The sequence below is a fragment of the Embiotoca jacksoni genome, unplaced genomic scaffold, assembly GCF_022577435.1.
Source record: "Embiotoca jacksoni isolate LCO1_2020_lvr unplaced genomic scaffold, fEmbJac1.0.p SCAF_23, whole genome shotgun sequence".
NCBI classification, from domain to species: Eukaryota; Metazoa; Chordata; class Actinopteri; family Embiotocidae; genus Embiotoca; species Embiotoca jacksoni.
In genome coordinates this window covers 8,926,213-8,946,090 of record NW_027185374.1, presented here as the reverse complement: position 1 = coordinate 8,946,090, position 19,878 = coordinate 8,926,213, and the positions used below count along the sequence as shown (strand labels likewise).

Genomic DNA, 19,878 nt, shown 5'->3' with positions numbered 1-19,878 from the left:
GCACACAAACTGTCCAAATAATCTGGGTCTTGCTTTTAGTTTTTTAAAAGGCTAAACCTTCCTATAAATGTTACACAACCAGCAGCAAATAATGACTTTGTTAGGGACTACTTTCAGCAGTAAACACCAGATTAGTATGTGGCATTGACTAAAAATAAAGGAAACTCGTCCTGCAGTGTAACAGTGTGTCTTGTTTGTGAGATATTGATATCAGACTTCAAAGTCTCCCTTAACAGTTGCAGTCAGATGCCCTCATGCCCTTGAAATAAGTATATATCCCACAGACCAGCAAAAAAACAATTTATGGGATAACACCATTATGGGACAACTTTCTGACAAAAATATACCTGCAAATCCACGAAGAAAGAAGATTCTTCACTCTCATTTAGAAAGAAAAAGATGACACAAATAATGACATGTAAGATGTAAATTAATCATCCCTTCGCTGTGCTTTAATGACTGTAATTATATGTGATCAGAAATTATTATTAAAAGCACTAAAAGACTTCTCTGCGTTTTATGTTTCACATAAAAAGACACTCACACCTGTCAAAATCTACTGTAGGGTCAAAGCGCGCTCTGGCAAGTGTGCTGGCTCAGCATATTTCCATTCAACTGATCAGCCAATTATCAGACTAATTATTGCCTCTTGCAGATCTGTCACACTGTGCAAAGCGCGGGGCAGTGGAGATCAATAGGATGTGTTAATCCGGAGCAACACACACATATACAAACATGCACACCGCTAAAAGGGAAGATGATGATCAAACGAGATCAAATGCCTCCACGAGTCTCTCAGAGGACCCCCAGTCAGGCAGCGAGGCAACAGGGGTTAATGGGTGTGCTGCAGCACTTTGAAATTCACATACAGTTGAAACCAGAAGTTTACATACACTGTGCAAAAAGACACATAACACTTTTTTTTCTCACTGTCTGAAGTTAAATCAGACTAAACCTCTCCTGTTTCAGGTCCGTTAGGATTACCAAAATTATTTAACTTTTGCTAAATGTCACAATAATGAGAAAGAGAATTTCTTAGAGAATTTTATATTACTTTCTTTGGAGTCAAAAGTTTACATACACCAAAAGTACTATGTCTTTAAACAACGTGGTCAAGCCTAGATGATGATGTCATGGCTTTTGAAGCTCCTGATAGGTTAACTGACAACATGTGAGTTAATTGAAGGCACACCTGGGGATGTATTTTAAGGCCACACCTCAAACACTCTGCTTCCTTGTTTGAAATCATGGGAAAGTCAAAAGAAATCAGCCAAGAAATCAGGGAGAGAATCGTGGAGCTCCACAAGTCTGGTTCATCCTTGGGTGCAATTTCCAGATGCTTGAAGGTGCCACGTTCATCTGTGCAAACAATTATACGCGAGTATAAACATGGGAATGTCCAGCCATCACACCGCTCAGGAAGGAGACGGGCTCTGTGTCCCAGAGATGAACGTGTTTTGGTCCGACATGTGCAAATCAACCCCAGAACAAAAGCTAAAGACCTTGTGAAGATGATGGCTGAAGCTGGTAAGAAAGTGTCATTATCCACAGCAAAACGAGTCCTGCACCGACATGGGCTGAAAAGCTACTCAGCAAGAAGGAAGCCATTACTCCTAAAGAAACATAAAAAAGCCAGATTACAGTTTGCAAAAAGACACCAAGACAAAGACCTTAACTTCTGGAGACATGTCCTGTGGTCTGATGAAACTAAAGTGGAGCTGTTTGGCCATAATGACCACCGTTACATTTGGAGGAAAAAGGGGGAAGCTTGTAGACCTGAAAACACCGTCCCAACTGTGAAGCATGGAGGTGGCAGCATCATGTTGTGGGGCTGTTTTGCTGCAGCAGGAACTGGAGCTCTTCATAAAATAGACGGCATCATGAAGAAAGAACATTACCTGGAAATATTAAGGCAACATCTCAGGACATCAGCCAGGAAGCTAAAACTTGGGCGCAAATGGGTCTTCCAAATGGACAATGACCCGAAGCATACTGCCAAAATAGTTAGGAAGTGGCTTGAGGACAACAAAGTCAATGTCTTGGAGTGGCCATCACAAAGCCCTGACCTGAATCCCATCGAAAATTTGTGGGCAGATCTGAAAAGGCGTGTGCGAGCGAGGCGGCCAACAAACCTGACTCAGTTACACCAGTTCTGTCGGGAGGAATGGGCCAGAATTCCAGCAGAGTACTGTAAGAAGCTTGTGGAAGGATACCCAAAATATTTGACCCAAGTCATGCAGTTCAAAGGCAATGCTACTAAATACTAAGGAACTGTATGTAAACTTTTGACCTTGAAGAAAGTAATGAAAAATTCTCTAAAATATTCTCTTTCTCATTATTGTGACATTTAGCAAAAGTTAAATAATTTTGGTAATCCTAACGGACCTGAAACAGGAGAGGTTTAGTCTGATTTAACTTCAGACAGTGAGAAAAAAAGTGTTATGTGTCTTTTTGCACAGTGTATGTAAACTTCTGGTTTCAACTGTACAAGAACATGCAAGTTGAATCCATTATTTACTCAGCTTTTTCTTCTTTTTTTTTTCCAAAACGTTTATGTTTACTCAAGGCTTCGGGGAGGTTCAAGGCTCAGACTTGCATGAACTGGGAACAGGTAGTGCACTGGAAGTGGGAACTGAGGGATGGTCGAGGAGAGGGAGGGAGGGAGGGGGTGTTACAAATCAGCAATGAACTTTGGTTGAACTGAGGTAAATGGTAGTGAGAGCAGGAGATTAGGAACGATGGGGGGAAAAGTACAGACAGATGATGATTTATTCACTAATTTTACATTTTATAAAGGAAGTGATGAAGAGGAGGGAGAAAGAGAGGAGTAGGTGGAGGGGGCGCGAAAACACAACGTGAACTGATGACTGTTTGATAGCTGAATGAGAGGAAATCGTGGAGGTGGGTGTGTGACTAATGAGTAAGGGTGAAAGAGACACAAGAGAACGAGCGGAAGAAAAAGGACAGGGGGATGAAAGAGAGGACAGATAAGGACACAAAAGGAGGAACTACAAAAGGTTCAGGGAGCACGGGGAGGAAGAAGAAGAGAAAAAAAATCACAAGCAATACAGAGGAAAATCATATAGAGAAAGCAAGTCAGTGCAGGTTGAGAGCATAAGAGACAGGAGGAGCTGAAGCAACTGAACTATAAAAAAACAAATAAATAGCAGAACCTTGTAGCAGAGTCCTCTTAGTACAATTGTTGTGACAGCACCAGGGCCGCACCGCCCACTGAGGACAAGAAAGTCTTCTGTGTTTTTTCAGGGAATCAGTTTGTTTTAACTACACGAGGAGGAGTTATAATATATACAGTATAATTTCACATGCTAGGTGTTATTTACAGTATGTTTAAAATATATATACTTAGATTTGACTTTACTAACACAGTACTGATATTGGCACCTGCAGTGTATGTTGGGCCAAATAATATGGACAAAATCATATATAATGTTTTTGACCAAATACCTCGATGTCAATGTTGCTATATTGTAGGGGTGGCTATCTGTGTGTTGTTTTTTTTAATATTTACACAGTGAAATTTGTCTTTGGATATAATGACTAAATGGGTAATGGCAAATTCTATAACAGCCAGAACAGCCTAGTAATTTGAGAAAATTAAACCACTTTACTGTAATGCAGCCATTAAAACCAGGCAAAACAACAGTTATAAAATCTGATATTATGATATCCAAAATCTAAAGACAATGTCTAGACTCATATCACAATATTGATATCGATATCATTATATTTCCCAGCTTTATAGGATGCATTTCTTTGAGGGAAATGTTGTGAGTATCTCAAACTATATTTCTCTGCTAAATGCAGCAGTGATTTAAAAAAGTAAGTTTGTAACCAGACCAAAACCAGATTGTTTTAGGGTGACAACTAACAATAAGAAATCCCTTGTTTTTGTTTTCATCTTTTATTTTAGAATTTAGATTAAGATGCAATTTAATTGGAATTATAGTTTATAAAGATAGTATTGTTTCTAAAACCTCAAATTTGGCTTTTCTGTCGTGATATTTTTGATATTTCTAACTGGTTCCTGGATTTCAATCTGGAAATGTCTCATTTACTCAATGCTACAGATGCAATTTAGTTAACATTTAGAGTTTTAAAGATTCAACACTCAGCATTAGCGAAGACTTTCCATCTCTCTATCAGAGTTTTACTTTACTTCACTTTCAGAAAAGGCTTTGAAACAACCTTTAGGCTTTCATATTAGAAAATAAAATGTATATTAAATATAATTAACTGGATAAATAAACAATGAAAGATCCAAATAACACAACGGTTGGGGAGGCCATATTTGTTGCATCCTGGCTATGCTGTTCCATTGAAAGTATGCTGACTCTTTGAGCAGCAACATCGGTTATTAGCAGCAAAATTGGGGCCATTTGTATAAAAGAATGCAGTTTGTGTTTTAAACATACCAAACAAATCAAAATATTAATATTAATAATAATTACAGACCAAATTATACAACACATGTGAACCCAAACATATTTTCTCCCTTGCAAATCCAACCAGGATACCTGGATACGTACAACACGCACAAATGAGCACAGATCGAGTGCTGGAGTGGGAGATGATCAACGCTTGATTATCTTCCCTCAGTGCAGCGCACCCTGAGCAGAATCAAATCGGACGACTTCATTAGCATATCATCTGCATAATGGCTCAGCCGGAGCAAGGGCATTCGCGTGCTACGTGGCATCTCCCATGCCTCACTCTGAAAGGGGAGGGTTAGGGTTAGAGATCCTCTTTCACTTTTGTTATAACTAAACATATTCTGGGCCTCCTTTGAGTCAAACGGTCGCCGTACACATCTCAACTGGACAGTTAATTGAGGGCACGATAAAAGAAAGAAAAATTCAACCGAAGATAATTTCTCTCTATTGTGTGCCATCGCCGGATTTCCCTCCCTGATGAATCCAATTATCATCCTCTTTGCTGCAAATGAAACACGTGGGCAAGAATGTTTATACGCCTGATATTAATTGCCTGAATATTTCTATTTTAGCATTCTGAACACATCTCTTGGAAATGGCTTATATGATACACTGTCAAAATAAAATATGACACATGATGTGACTCTTGGTCATTCTGGTTCAATCAGATAAAAAAGACGACCAGGTCCTCACCAGTCTTCAATTCTTTGCAGGTGCCATCAAAAGTTTTCATTCCTCACATCACAAACGTTTGTCCTCGGTTAGTACGAGGACAATGGTTCTTTCTTTTCACCTGTTTAACATTTCAAATCACTTACTTTGCAACACTAAAGCTAATAAAAGTCATGGTCATTTTTTTCCATTAGGTTTGCTTCTTTTTTTCTTTTAATAAGTACTAGCTGCCTTCATCGTGGTTCACAGGTCAAAATTTTCACCAGCTCGGATGAAAATATGTTTCTGAATGGAGACGGCACCTTTTTGTAGTCATCGGTGTCAGAATGTTCAAGCAGCAGACATGCTGCATGGGCAGTACACTTCGTCGCACATAAGCGTCCACGCAGACACGTAGAGAAATGACTTCCAAGTCAGGAAAAAGCAGCGTTCCTGTCAGGCAAGTGTACTGCCGAATAATGTTAGAGTCCATAAAGGCTTAGGAGGCTGCTCTGTCTTTGAAAGGAAAGAAAGAGAAGCAGAAAGAAGGTAGAAGAAAAAAAACAAATGCTTATAAAGTATAATTGTAACAGGGTGCAGTTTTCCTGGAGTTGGTATGTGCATAAATGCTTTAAATGGTTGCAAAATATAATTAAAAAAATTTTAGATTGAAAATGCAACATGAGAATAATATAATATGGATAGTTGGGACCAATCCAACCCAATCCCGTTTTTGGGGTCTGATATTCATTGGACTGGCATTACCGATCCACGTTCCAATCCAGGTTTGATGGTCTGACGGGTTTTTTTACCTGCTTTTCAAGGTGAATAGACACAGCCGGTTGGTGCTCCCTGAAAACCTCTTTATCATTGATAAATTGTGTTGCTTTTACTGTCTCTTTCTTGGCCTCGAATTGCCATGACCTCTAAAAATCAGCACTACATGCAATAACCTTGGGTTTGACTGCAAGCAGATACCAGTAGAGATTGTCAGATCACCGGGATCAGTGTGATCTGAGTGTCTTCTTTAGGGGACAGTAGCCCTCTCTCTAGTGGAGAGAGCAGAAGCAGAGGCAAAGGACACGAGCGAGGCTAGAAGCAAAGCTAAAGGCTACGCCGCACAAGCTACTGGTACCGGCACATCCTTCTGGCGAACCCTAATTCCTGTACAACAAGATTGACGAGCTAAGACTGAGAGGAATATTACAGCGAGGCACAAGAAACTGTTGCACCCTAATTCTGACCACGATATGGCTGAACCACAACCGTGACTCTAGCAGGCCGCTCACTGCATTTTGCAGACAGTACAACGGATGGCGGCTTTTTAGCTGCTTGATTGTATTCTGCTAATTGTGTCAGTAAGAGAAAATGTTAGAAGAAATTCGATTTTATAGATATAATTTTTTTAAACATTAAAAGGTGTTGCCATAACGATTTGTAACTGAAGTTCAAATAAACTGCTTTGGAATACATTCCAAATTAATAATAATTTTTAAAAAAGCAGATAAGTCCGTCTCTAATAAGAAGTCAAAAAACTTTTAGAGAACTAAAAGACATTCATATGTATTATATACAGTGGGTACGGAAAGTATTCAGACCCCTTTAAATTTTTCACTCTGTTTCATTGCAGCCATTTGCTAAAATCAAAAAAGTTCATTTTATTTCTCATTAATGTACACTCAGCACCCCATCTTGACAGAAAACAACAGAAATGTAGAAATTTGTGCAAATTTATTAAAAAAGAAAAACTGAAATATCACATGGTCATAAGTATTCAGACCCTTTGCTCAGTATTGAGTAGAAGCACCATTTGGAGCAAGTACAGCCATGAGTCTTCTTGGGAATGATGCAACAAGCTTTTCACACCTGGATTTGGGGATCCTCTGCCATTCTTCCTTGCAGATCCTCTCCAGTTCCGTCAGGTTGGATGGTGTACGTTGGTGGACAGCCATTTTCAGGTCTCTCCAGAGATGCTCAATTGGGTTTAGGTCAGGGCTCTGGCTGGGCCAGTCAAGAATGGTCAGAGTTGTTCCGAAGCCACTCCTTTGTTATTTTAGCTGTGTGCTTAGGGTCATTGTCTTGTTGGAAGGTGAACCTTCGGTCCAGTCTGAGGTCCAGAGCACTCTGGAAGAGGTTTTCTTCCAGGATATCTCTGTACTTGGCCACATTCATCTTTCCTTCAATTGCAACCAGTTGTCCTGTCCCTGCAGCTGAAAAACACCCCCATAGCATGATGCTGCCACCACCATGTTTCACTGTTGGGATTGTATTGGGCAGGTGATGAGCAGTGCCTGGTTTTCTCCACACATACCGCTTAGAATTAACACCAAAAAGTTCAATCTTGGTCTCATCAGACCAGAGAATCTTATTTCTCATAGTCTGGGAGTCCTTCATGTGTTTTTTTTGCAAACTCTATGCGGGCTTTCATATGTCTTGCACTGAGGAGAGGCTTCCGTCGGGCCACTCTGCCATAAAGCCCCGACTGGTGGAGGGCTGCAGTGATAGTTGACTTTGTGGAACTTTCTCCCATCTCCCTACTGCATCTCTGGAGCTCAGCCACAGTGATCTTTGGGTTCTTCTTTACCTCTCTCACCAAGGCTCTCCTCCCACGATTGCTCAGTTTGGCTGGACGGCCAGGTCTAGGAAGAGTTCTGGTCGTCCCAAACTTCTTCCATTTAAGGATTATGGAGGCCACTGTGCTCTTAGGAACCTTGAGTGCTGCAGAAATTATTTTGTAACCTCAGCCAGATCTGTGCCTTGCCACAATTCTGTCTCTGAGCTCCTTGGACAGTTCCTTCGACCTCATGATTCTCATTTGCTCTGACATGCACTGTGAGCTGTAAGGTCTTATATAGACAGGTGTGTGCCTTTCCTAATCAAGTCCAATCAGTTTAATTAAACACAGCTGGACTCCAATGAAGGAGTAGAACCATCTCAAGGAGGATCAGAAGAAATGGACAGCATGTGAGTTAAATATGAGTGTCACAGCAAAGGGTCTGAATACTTATGACCATGGGATATTTCAGTTTTTCTTTTTTAATAAATTTGCACAAATTTCTACATTTCTGTTTTTTTCTGTCAAGATGGGGTGCTGAGTGTACATTAATGAGAAATAAAATGAACTTTTTTGATTTTAGCAAATGGCTGCAATGAAACAAAGAGTGAAAAATGTAAAGGGGTCTGAATACTTTCCGTACCCACTGTATATGGAGAAACAAAAGCTGGTGACCACATGTTGTGCGCCAAAGAATCTGAATCAAAGAATCAAGTAAGTGAAGGTGCTCCTGTGTTTTGCAGTTGAAGTGCTGTCTGCATCACATTTGTTTTTGCCCACTGCAGTATTCAAGTAAATATTGCACTAATTTTAACCAAATTCTTTTCAGTCCTTTCTGATCTTTATTATTCATACAAACTAACAGAACAACAAACAAACAGAAATGAATAAATAAGCTCCGTGGCAGAGGTAACAAACAGAGACAGGAAAGATAGAAAGAGGCCGTGTGCTCGAACAGTGCTCGCTGCCTTTCTAACCATGCTGCTGCCATGTTTGTTTACTCTCTCCCTGGTGTGAACATCTATGCATGGCTGCAGCCATCACATCTACACATGTCACCCCTCTCCACAATCACACAACACTGCACAAACACACTCGCTCCCACATATTCCTAAGCCTTCTTGCATGCGCTCATACTTAGACTCTCACAATGCAGCCCTTCAAGCCACATCTTAACCTAGTTCTTCGCATGAATCCTACTCATAAGGTCTCAGGCACTTCACAAACAATATGCAGCATTCCTGAGATTGCAGCCAAATGTGTACTACTACTCCAGAATACTTAGACGTGAAATAAGAGTGCATTTGGTGAAGACGTGACAGGTTTCCTGACTAGTGAGACATTCAAACGTTCACCTTCATTTGCAACACTGTATTCAACAACAACTAACAGACTACGAGCATACAGAGGATGTTTCAACTTGCATCGCTATCTGCCATTATGCAGATGCACATTTATGTAATGTGTAAGCAGATTTTCTACTTGTCACAGCATGTTAACAGTGCACATTTTATGTTTGCCTAGTCAATAATGATGGCTCAAATATTTCATGCAAACATATTAAATATTTTGTTGAGAAAGGGGCTTAACCAAGAGCAATATTCTCTCGGTGACAAGCAGCAACGCAAATAAAGATGGACAAATATGTCAGTTACATATTCGCATGTGCACTCTCTCTCTCTCTCTCTCTCTCTCTTTCTCTCTCTTTCTCTCTCTCTCTCGCTCGCTGTTGCGTAACCACTGACGCACTCATGATGCGTGAAAAAGTGGGAATCAGTTTTGCTCGGTTGATCCCAGAGGTCAGCAGCAAGCAAAGAGAGAGAGAACAGAGGGAGAGAAGTAAAGAGAGCACAAGGCCAGAACAAGAGTGAAAGGGAAAGAGAAGGAGGGAGCGGTTACCAATCGTCGGTACGGTGGCATCAGCGAGTTGGTGTCAAGGTAAGAAGTGTGCGATGCAGCTGACAATGTTTTTGTGAACCTCCGCCCGTTTGTCTGGGGAAGCGGAGACGCAGGAAACGGCTCGGAGGAAGGAGACAAGAGAGAGGAGAAGGAACATGACAGGAGAATAATGTAAACTAAATGGAAAACAAAGGGCCAAATAACAGAGTGGAACAAGAGAGTGGGAGGGGGAAAAGAAAGGAAATAAAACAAAGAAAGTGATAGATGCGGAGACATGAGAGGAAACATGCAAAGGAAATTAGACGAGTGGAGACGATCGATACTCCCTCTGGTTCCAGAGACAAATGTAATGAAACCAATGCAAAACCTACCTCACTCTATACTTAAACAGCCTCTGAACCTTAAACAGAATCATGTGTTGCCTTTTCAGTCACGACTCTAAACTATTTATTTTCTGGTTTCCATAGAGGAGAACAATGGCTGCCAGGGTGAAATTTCACTACAGCCAATCAGAAGCCTTTCAGAAACAATGAGCTGCAGGAGGAAACCCACCGGTATAGAGGAGCATGTTTGTGTTTACAGCTCATATTTTCCCACTTGAGTAGCAGCCGGTCAGCGCTGAAATCAATTTGACCAATGCCCTCAATTTTTTAGCAACTTTGAAATCCACCTCCAGGATTGCACCGTAGTTTTGGACTGAGTAATGAGGAGAGGCAAAGTTAAACTCCATTTCGGGGTGAGCATCTGGCCATTAATAGCCGTTTATCAACAGCACGGCCAACACTCGCCAAGGCCAATAAGAGCCAGCTGGTGCTCTGAATCCGGTGTCTGAGGCATAACAGGAAAAACCCTATCCATCGCCTGGGTGACACTGCATGGACACTAATAAACCAAACCTCGGATGACACAGAGCCTGTCCCAGTCTCAGGCATTACAAAGGACAAGAAAATACCAATGCCTCATTTTCCAACATGAAATCATGTGTCGGGACTACATTTCGAAGAGAGAGGTGCTGCGTACATATTCTACCTTTTCAGAAGCAGTGAATCAATAGAGCAACAATTCACTTCTGTAGAAACGAAGCATTTTGTTCTACCCTCAGAGTTTTCCACAAGCTCTTGAGGAGGATTCCCTAAAAAAGTATTTTCATGTCCAATAACATCCCCTTCCCAACAATCAGCACCTCAGCTGTCTTTGCAAAATGTTCAAACACTCAGAACTACGAATATACGCTCGCTGATATCTACATGAGTTCAACCAATCTGTGAAACTGTCTATCCATAGCTTTTAGTGTTGCCAGACTCAAACCCACCTTGTGGATAAATAGGGTCTGGTCCATAGACTGTATATACGTTGTAAAAGTGGACGTAGCTTCCGGGTCTAAAAAGTGAAGCAGATGCGGAAGTGTGTTAAGTTGCGATACCACCGAGTGCCGCTAGAGTTTGGCTCCAACAACGCTCCGGCTCCATAGACTCCCATTCAACTTCTCTCTAATTATAAGTCAATCAAATTTCAGAGTTATCTCGGTTTTACAAGCAAAAGTCGCTCCTTCTTATTCGTTTTCTGGCTGTCCACCTGAAAATAATCCCATCATTAATTATAAAATAAGCTTCAAAAGCCATGTTTTTGGGGGGGGCGTGTCTGTTTGATTGACAGGCCTGTGGTACAGTCAGGTTATGGCTATTGATGGGCGGGACGTAGTATTGTCTGGTTTCCAATCAGATCGAGTCAGATCCCCCGCTCGCTCCTCCCCAGCTCGTCCAAATATGGTCACTACCGGCTCCAAACCACCGGCGACTAAGAAAGATGGCAACGTCCAAATTCTGAACTCGAGGCTTCATTGCGTTCGTTCACAAACCGACAGGTGACTTCACTGTTGGTTGCCACTTGGTCTGGACACGCTCCACTGGAGAGTGTTTGCAATTATAGTCTTCTAATGGGCAAAGACCTTGTTCTTGCTCTGGCTTCAATTCCTTGATATTTGCTAGCGTTGCTTCGACTGTTCGTGTTCATCTAGCTCTGCCACTGACACTATTGTTAGAACTACATTTCGAAACAAAAACTTGACCCCAACATCCCGGAACGTTTTTGCTGTGTGGTGACCATGCTAACCCCTGCGCTGCCCAGATCAGAGTCAATGCAGCCGAAATAAGAGATATAGTTGTTTTTTTTATGACAAGCATTTCACCTTCTTGTAAAAACCTTTCACCTACATTACCTACAACCCAGTAGCGTTGATGTGCTAGTCTCCAACAGAGATGCTGAGTAGGTTACAGAGGTCTGCTAACATAATTTCTTTCTCACTCCACATCCACAGATGTTTTTCATGTTTAAACTTGTAGTCCCGAAACAACACAGACTCAGGTCCGCGGCACACTCGCAGCACACGACTCAGCTCAAAATACCAGCACCCATTGTTTTATGTGTAAAGTCACACACCCGCAGCATCCTGACACGCATCAATGTTTCACCATATGCCAATGGCCAATTTTTCAAGCATCGACAAGCATCAACTCTCCAGAAAAGCAGCTATGTAATCACTCCCTGGATTGGGGTATCAAACAACGCACCGCTACATGACACATGACACTGAACACATACATTTTGCAAGAGAAATAAAATACATACACTGCAGTTTCTTTCTAGCAGCAGAAAAGAGCCTTTGTGTTTTGCATCCTTTGAGATAAATGATTCATTAATTTGTATCGTGATATGCACAGTAAACAGGTTGATACACTGAACAATGGAATTCTTATTCTGTATTCCTTCTGTTTCTGCTAAAAAAAAAAAAAAGTATATAAATATAAAAAGCATTCTTTTATGTAGATATGAGGTTGGCTGTATTAAGCTTGTGCAATTAAAGACATTGAAGAGTGTGATGTTAAATGTAAAGTGCTCATAAAAATGTAGCAGTGGCTCAAGGCATTGAGACTTATTCTAAAACCACAGTAAAATGACATGTACAGAGTGTGCACAATAACGTGCAAATTGCGTGTGTGTGTGTGTGTGTGTGTGTGTGTGTGTGTGTGTGTGTGTGTGTGTGTGTGTGTGTGTGTGAGAGGGAGACTTGAAACCCATCATACAGATGGAAAGAGTTTTTGTGTCAGAAGCACAGAGGCTGTTCCTGAGTCTAGTTCTTCTTGATTTCACACTCCTGCAACATCCCTCTGATGGTGTAGTATACTGTATTTGTAGAATATTCCCTGAAACTACTGTGTAAAAAGACAGGAAACATTGCTCTGTAAACTGCTGCAGAGTCAGAAAGCTACATCTCCAGTGTAGTATCGGCCAGGCCCGGCGAAATAACCAAGAACCGTGTGAGCACTTCGGACAGAGCTGTACATAAATCCCACTGAAGCCCGGCAGCATCTGTGGACAGGCAGTAAGCACTCCCATCTCGAGCCCGAGTGTGATCTGAGGCTCATGATGTCCACAGTACTTTGAACTGGAGAAACACAAGAGAGAAGGAGGAGGAGGACGAGAGAGAAAATGAGAAAGGCTAACTAGAATACCGAGGCCGACAAAGATGAATAGGGTGAGGAGAAAGGCAAGAGAGGGAGATCGGAGGAAGAACGAATGAGAGTCGGAGAAGAGGTGACAGGCAGGGAGGGAATATATATACGTACAGAGAGAGAGAGGGAGGGAGGAAGAAACAGAATGACTGCCACAGAGGCAGAAAGAAAAAAATGTGTCTGGGAACTTTGAGGCAGGACTTTGAGGGGATAATTAGAGAGAGTGACTCCAGAAGTGGAGAATGAGATCTCAGTCCTAAGCCTTCATGCAGAGGGATTAGACTCGGGCTGAACTCCTCCCTCCCTCCAACCAACCAACCAACCAACCCTCCTTCCCGCAATCAAACTGCTCTCTAAAGTGGACCACTGACAATTTAGCAATGGGGACAAGGAGCAATGGCAGCGCTATTTCTCTGCCCAGTGCCGCTTCATTACAGAATAACAAATCCACCATTTCAGCATCATACAGAGAGTCAGTATAGAACACTTTAATTCTGTCTAATAGCCACCAATAACGTGGGATATATTAATATGTCACTCAAAATTACAATTATACATAATCATCATTCTCAAATTTTGATGAAACCATGTCAACTCTGGATTGTATTATAGCAAAGTGTAACAATTATTTTGTCAGTCCGTATTGTGTGTCTGCATTCGAGTCAGATTCATTAACGGTATAATATTATTAGAACTGTCAGGGAGAAGAACAAGTACAAAAAAAAAATAATTCTGATTTTCAGCGACACTGAACTTGTGTCACATATATAATAGATGTTCTCCTGATCAGAAGAGAGCCGTCAGGGGATGCTGGCAGTGAGACCTGCAGGCTGCCTTGTAGTCTCATCTCTGATATGGAGTTAACCTGCTACACCGTGACGAACACCGTCCGGGTGTCCACTAAGCTGATGAGACGCAGGGGGAGGGGAGATAATGATGTCACACGTCAGTGAACGCAATATGAGCCTTCGTGTACAACAAAATACAGTCACAGCGTGCCTCACTTTGTTCTTTGTGCTCTGGAAGTGTAAAATATGAACAGGAAGTGATTATAATCAGAAGTTTACAAGTAGGATTTAAGTTTAGTAAATATTATAAAATACAAATTTTGAAGTAACACTTCACTCAAAAGTGAATGAATTATCAAGGATTTGTGCATGACTTGATGCATTAATACCTCATAAAATCATCAGGAAGTAACATGAGTTTAAAGTCTTATATTCATGATCTCGTGCATGAACAACATATTCAGGTGAATGAATTGAAGGTGAGTATGTCATCAGATATCAGATGATTTCTTCGCTAAACATGCTGAGCCAAACTTTGCAGCACAGAAGAGCAATTCTCAAATCATCATTAACTAAGCATTAGTTACTTATGAGTTCATCAAGTTTGTGACCCCTAAAACGAAGTGGTGACTATTGGAAGAACAAATGTGTTTCAATTATCATGATGTTTGAGTTGTTCATTGTTTATGTTTTATTCATTTTAACCTGCAGGTTAATGGACAGACCCAAAACTTGGCCCAAAACGTTTGCCAAAGAATTAATCATGTTCATGCTTTATGAATCATAATCATTGATAATGTACTCATCTTAGATAATGATTTCATTAATGTGCTGTTCATGCATGATATCAGGGATGAAAGACTTTGAACTAATGTTACTTACTGATAATTCATGAGGAATTAATGAATGAAATAATGCTGAAGTAATTCATGAATTCATGATAAATCATGTACCTTACCAAAAAGTGTTACCAGAATTTTAAAGTTTTTTTTTTCACAGTAGACATCATATATTTTATGCATTTCTCTGCCTCTATAAAGCACCTTGAATCGCCTGCTGTCTGCTTTAGAAATAAACTCTCTTTTTCTTGTAAAAAAATAATCCTCATTTCAATATGTTACTTCAAGGTGTTAATAAATATGGCACGCCTCGCATGTGTGTTTGACTTGATCACCTCATATCTGCATGTGGTCCATGTACCAGCTGATGTCTGTGACTGCTAAGGGACAGTTACTACATACAGATATACCCCGGCTCAACATAATAAGACTAACAAGATTAATAATTATCACCGAGTGTACTGTAAACCCAAGTCCTCCTGATCTGATCTCATTAGCTGGGTGACATAGAGGTATGACCACATTTGTAATGTCAGCGTAAATGGGGCTGTTAATTGGTACTAGGACTCACTAAATTTATTTCACATAAAGACTGACATATTTTCGGTTGTATTATTCATCCACCAAGCAAAGAACGGGTCAAATGCAGTAAATGAAATTGTTCCAATTTACGACTAAAAGAGAATAAGTGGTTTTAACACCTCAAACACACATTCAAAAAATGTAAAAAACAAGCACTCAAACGTGAATGTCTGCAGGCTGAAGTGCAAAGTTTTGCTAACTGGAGCAGTGGTGCTAACTGGAGCACAGTTGCTGGTCCGTTGCCACAACTTGTAAAAAGTTAGCTATAACGTCAAAGCTATGCATCTTGGAGCCAAGAACAATCTGATTGCTGGGGACTAAAAAAATTCCTCTATAGATGGCTATAGAGGCAGGCCTCATCGGCCACTGTTTTAAGTACAGGGATGACAAGGTGCTCCATATTCTTCATTTGAAATATGTGGCCTCGCAACACTGACATGCTCGCCTCGCCCCCTTCATCTGCAGCTATCATTTTTCCTTGTGGCTTTGTAACTCTTTTTTTGTTTTGTTTTTTGCCTTCAACCCCTTCCCCCCACTCTCTTTCTTTCTCTCTTTCTCTCTTTCATCTCTCCCCTCGGGAGTTCATTCTCAAATCTATTCTCCCCAGCTTCCCACTCACTGTACCCTCTGACCACTTTGCCATTTACAGTACATAGACACAACTGCAGAGACATGAATTTAATAGCACAGGGACCTGCTGTAAGGCATGTCCTCCTTTTACACATTATGTCTCCCTATTTCACAATAAATAGTATGTAAGGTGAACACTGCGTTGGTCTGTGTTTTAAAATCATCTTTAATCATGGTTAAGCATTTTTTTTTTTTTTTTATAAATAGCAACAATTTTGATTCTGTTGTTCATTCATTTTCTTACATAATTCTTCCTTTCCAGGGAATCTGGTTTCTATCCAGGGATCATTGCCGGATTAAAGCAGACATAGAGACAATCATTCACACTTACACCTTTGGGTAATCTAGAGTCCCTGGTCCATATGATTTGGATGTCCTTGGACAGCTGGATGAAACTGGGACACCCAGAGGAAACCCCCATGGACTTAAGGCCAGAACCCTGCATCAAACCTGGGTCCTCCTTCTTCTGTTATGCAACAGCACTAATGACTGAACCGCTATGGGACTGCTCACGACACACTGATCTGCCCATTGCTAAGTAACATGTGATACAAGTGGAGGGGAATTCTGTTTTTGGTTTTAACCAATCCTCAGGGAAAACAGTGCAGCGTCTGACGTAGAGCGAGCACAAGCAGATCACACACTTTACGCTTAAGTCTCACTGTCATCATGTGTCAGTCAAAAGTCAGAAACTACCAAACTGTCCCTTATTGGAAATCAATAGATGATCCTAATAAATTATTCACATAGCACCTCCCCAGCACAGCAACTGTCTAATTGTGGCTTAGCAACCATCAACTAGGTACAGCAGGTTAGTCACACTTTGGACTTCTTCACAAAAAGAAGCAGTGCCCGAAAGGTTTCAGTGATACTCAGTAATTCATTAAAATAAAAATGGACAGAATGGAGTTGGTGAGTTCGATTGCTTACTACTTACAGTAGTAATCCAACATCACTTCCACCACCAAAGAGGACATCAGTCAGTATGTCAGTTTGTGAGATTACAAGATATTCACATCCACTGTGATCTTTTCCCACTGAGTGGAAACCATCCTGGGTTGGAGGTTGGATATCAACAAGTATATAAACTCTGCAACCTCACAGGGATCTGTTTAAACAAATCAACAGTCAGATCTTACATATTTTCTTATCTTACTTATAATATTACGACTGTCAACACTTCTATACAATAGCAATGCTTGTTTCTTTCTTTCTGATGATGCAACCTTAGCCTCATCTTTTACCATGATATTATGTATGTAGGCAAGGACATATCTTTTACAAGCGTCTGTTTTTTTTGTTTTGTTTCTCAGCCAAAAATATTAGAATCTTAACCAGAAACAGCGTTTCAGCCAATGGAAGCAGCTAAAGTTATCTAGCTAGCTAATGCTGAACACAACGCAAAAGGAGAAACATATTTTTGTTCATCCTGTCTGATATCAACAAACCACTGTTTTGCAAATGACCAACAATTTCAAGTGGCAAAGTTGCACCCTTTAACATAACCAGTATTATGTGCAATGCAATAATGGCAAGGCGTGACATGTGTAGCGACAGTAACTAAAAGGAGGGGGGGGGGGTAAAAAAACAATCATCTGCTTATGCACACTTGTGTCTCACAGTCGCCATGTTTCAGTCCAAAATCAGGGAATACGGGAATTAACCTAATGATAAAGATCTATCTAAAGAAGGCATGCACACATTGTATAATGACACAACATAACATGACATACAACTTCAGAAAAGTGTAGCACATAGCTTTGATAAATGAATAATGAGGAGACCTCATTAAAATGTTAGGTCAAATTCACCAATCAGCTCGTCTTCAATGGACAGAGAACTGCCATATCTAATTAAGCACTGACACACACACACACACACACACACAAATCTGTGCATTTATACACACGTGAATCTTCACACTGCCAGTCTTTCAATAATATTTACATGATATCACTAATCCAGTGCAGCGATAACTCTCATTTCATATTAAACCGTGATGATTAAGTGAAGAGCACACTGTCATTGTCTCCAGCTTCACTCATTTCTCTGCTCAATCGTTCATCCTTCATGCAACAGAAAATGTGAGCGCTCGTTAGCAGGAAAGCTTCTGATTTTCTCTTTCTCTCTCAAACATACAGGTGAGCCTATGAATACACGAATGAACACACATAATAAATGATTAGCACACACACATATCGCAGCTCAGATAAGAGTAGAGTAGGAAGAAAGGGATTTCTGTACCTTTGTTTCTACCTACAGGTTTTGAAGAGGAGAAAGGATCCGCAGAGATACAAGAGGGAAGAGTGTCATCCAGGCAGAGCACCAGAGAGAGACAGCAGAAAATGGGGATAAGCTATTGTTAGTCTACATTGAACCGCCGACTGACACTTACATGCAAAATGTTGACAATCATGCAAATGGTGGGGACATGGGAGAAGCGCACGAGGGCAGCACACCACTGACACTTCACAATTTCAGCTTATTCTTTTTTTCAATTTTCTTTTCACATCATCTTTTTTTTCTTGAATGGCACTACAATGCAGAGATTCCACCAGAAAGAGGCACAGAAACAATAATTTGCACATTTTGAAACAAGTGGTACAGGAAGCTTGGCGAGTACTTCGAGGTCACGTAGGAGCTACCATTTGTTTTGGCTAGTTTTGGTTGAAGTAAAAATCGAAATGATGAGAAAGAAAATCTATCAACCCCGCTTGTTTACCTGGGGAGGAAAAGTGTTGACACCTCAGCTAATAAAAAAGCTTTGTTAACGTTGTACTCTCAGGTGATGTTAAAGGTCAACGCTGTCAAAACGGTCAATTGGTCGAGTTCAAAGCAGAACTATGTGAAACCGCAGCAGGAAGTAATGTCATGTTTCCAGTTTGCAGGGAGATCTGGGGGGGCTTATTGAAATGACATTATATTTGTGTACAATTAAACTGCTGTATATAAGAAAATACGTTTGTATGAAAGTCACTGTTTCTTCCATCACAAAAGATCGCTGATATTGGTTTCATTAAAGTCTCTGATTACATTCAGCTTGAATTACTCAAGAAAAGAGGAACTACTTTTTGGGATCTTCGCTTGTTACATGTTATTTAAAAATAAACTGTGATTTCATGTCAACTAAGCAAACTCATTCTGTTGAAGAGGGTCATGTAAGGTCATGATCAGCTGCTGTTTTTACATTGTTCCTTTATAATATCTATCTACGGTTACTATGATTTCGGTCTGGGTCAGTAATACTTTTTAGTTATGACAAATAAACTATCGTTAATGTGTACCAGCCCGATCGCATTTCCAGGGCGTCAAATGCTGCCGTTTTCATTAGTTATGCACAAGTTGCGCTTTAGTGTCGGCACTGTGACCAGACGGGTCAAAGAAGGAGGTCCTGTGAGTATAAAAAGTGATAAAGAACGTGTAGGGACGAGGTCGAGGATGGTTGGATGGAGCAAACACAGGACTTTCAGCCGGGATACCAGAGGTTGAGTTCGTGAGAAAGCAAAAGTCGACAGGGAATTCTTTTTAGTAACGTAACTAACACGATGATCGTAATGCTACTAAGTGGTTTTGGTGTCTAACCCAAAACCAAATTGTGTCACGTTAACCCAAATCATGATTTTTTTTTTCTGACCCCAACAGTGTGGTTTCTGTTGCCTAAACCTGAGGAACCTTGAGCGTATCGCTGAGATACCAGCAGGCTGTAACAAAACGGTAGTAATTGGGATGCCTTGGGATGAGAACGAGATGCGTGTACGCAAGATGATGCAACTAAAACACTTGGTTACAATTACAAAAAAAGACATCCATCCGCTGTCCAGACCTCAAAACTACTTCCTACGTTGGTACTGGATATGAAATGCAATGTGTGCGCTACAGATTCGTCCGACATGATTGTATTTTAAAAGTATACAGTTTTTTTTAATTAAATATCTTGGTGACATTTTTTGTTCTTTATTCCTCACTTTCCCC

At 40.7% G+C, this 19,878-nt stretch overlaps 1 protein-coding gene across 2 annotated transcripts in view; it reads right to left on the bottom strand.

Moving 5' to 3' along the window:
* LOC138203620 (neurexin-3b-like) overlaps positions 1-19,878 on the bottom strand; it is a 306,123-nt gene that overhangs the window by 274,475 nt on the left and 11,770 nt on the right. The window lies entirely within an intron of this gene.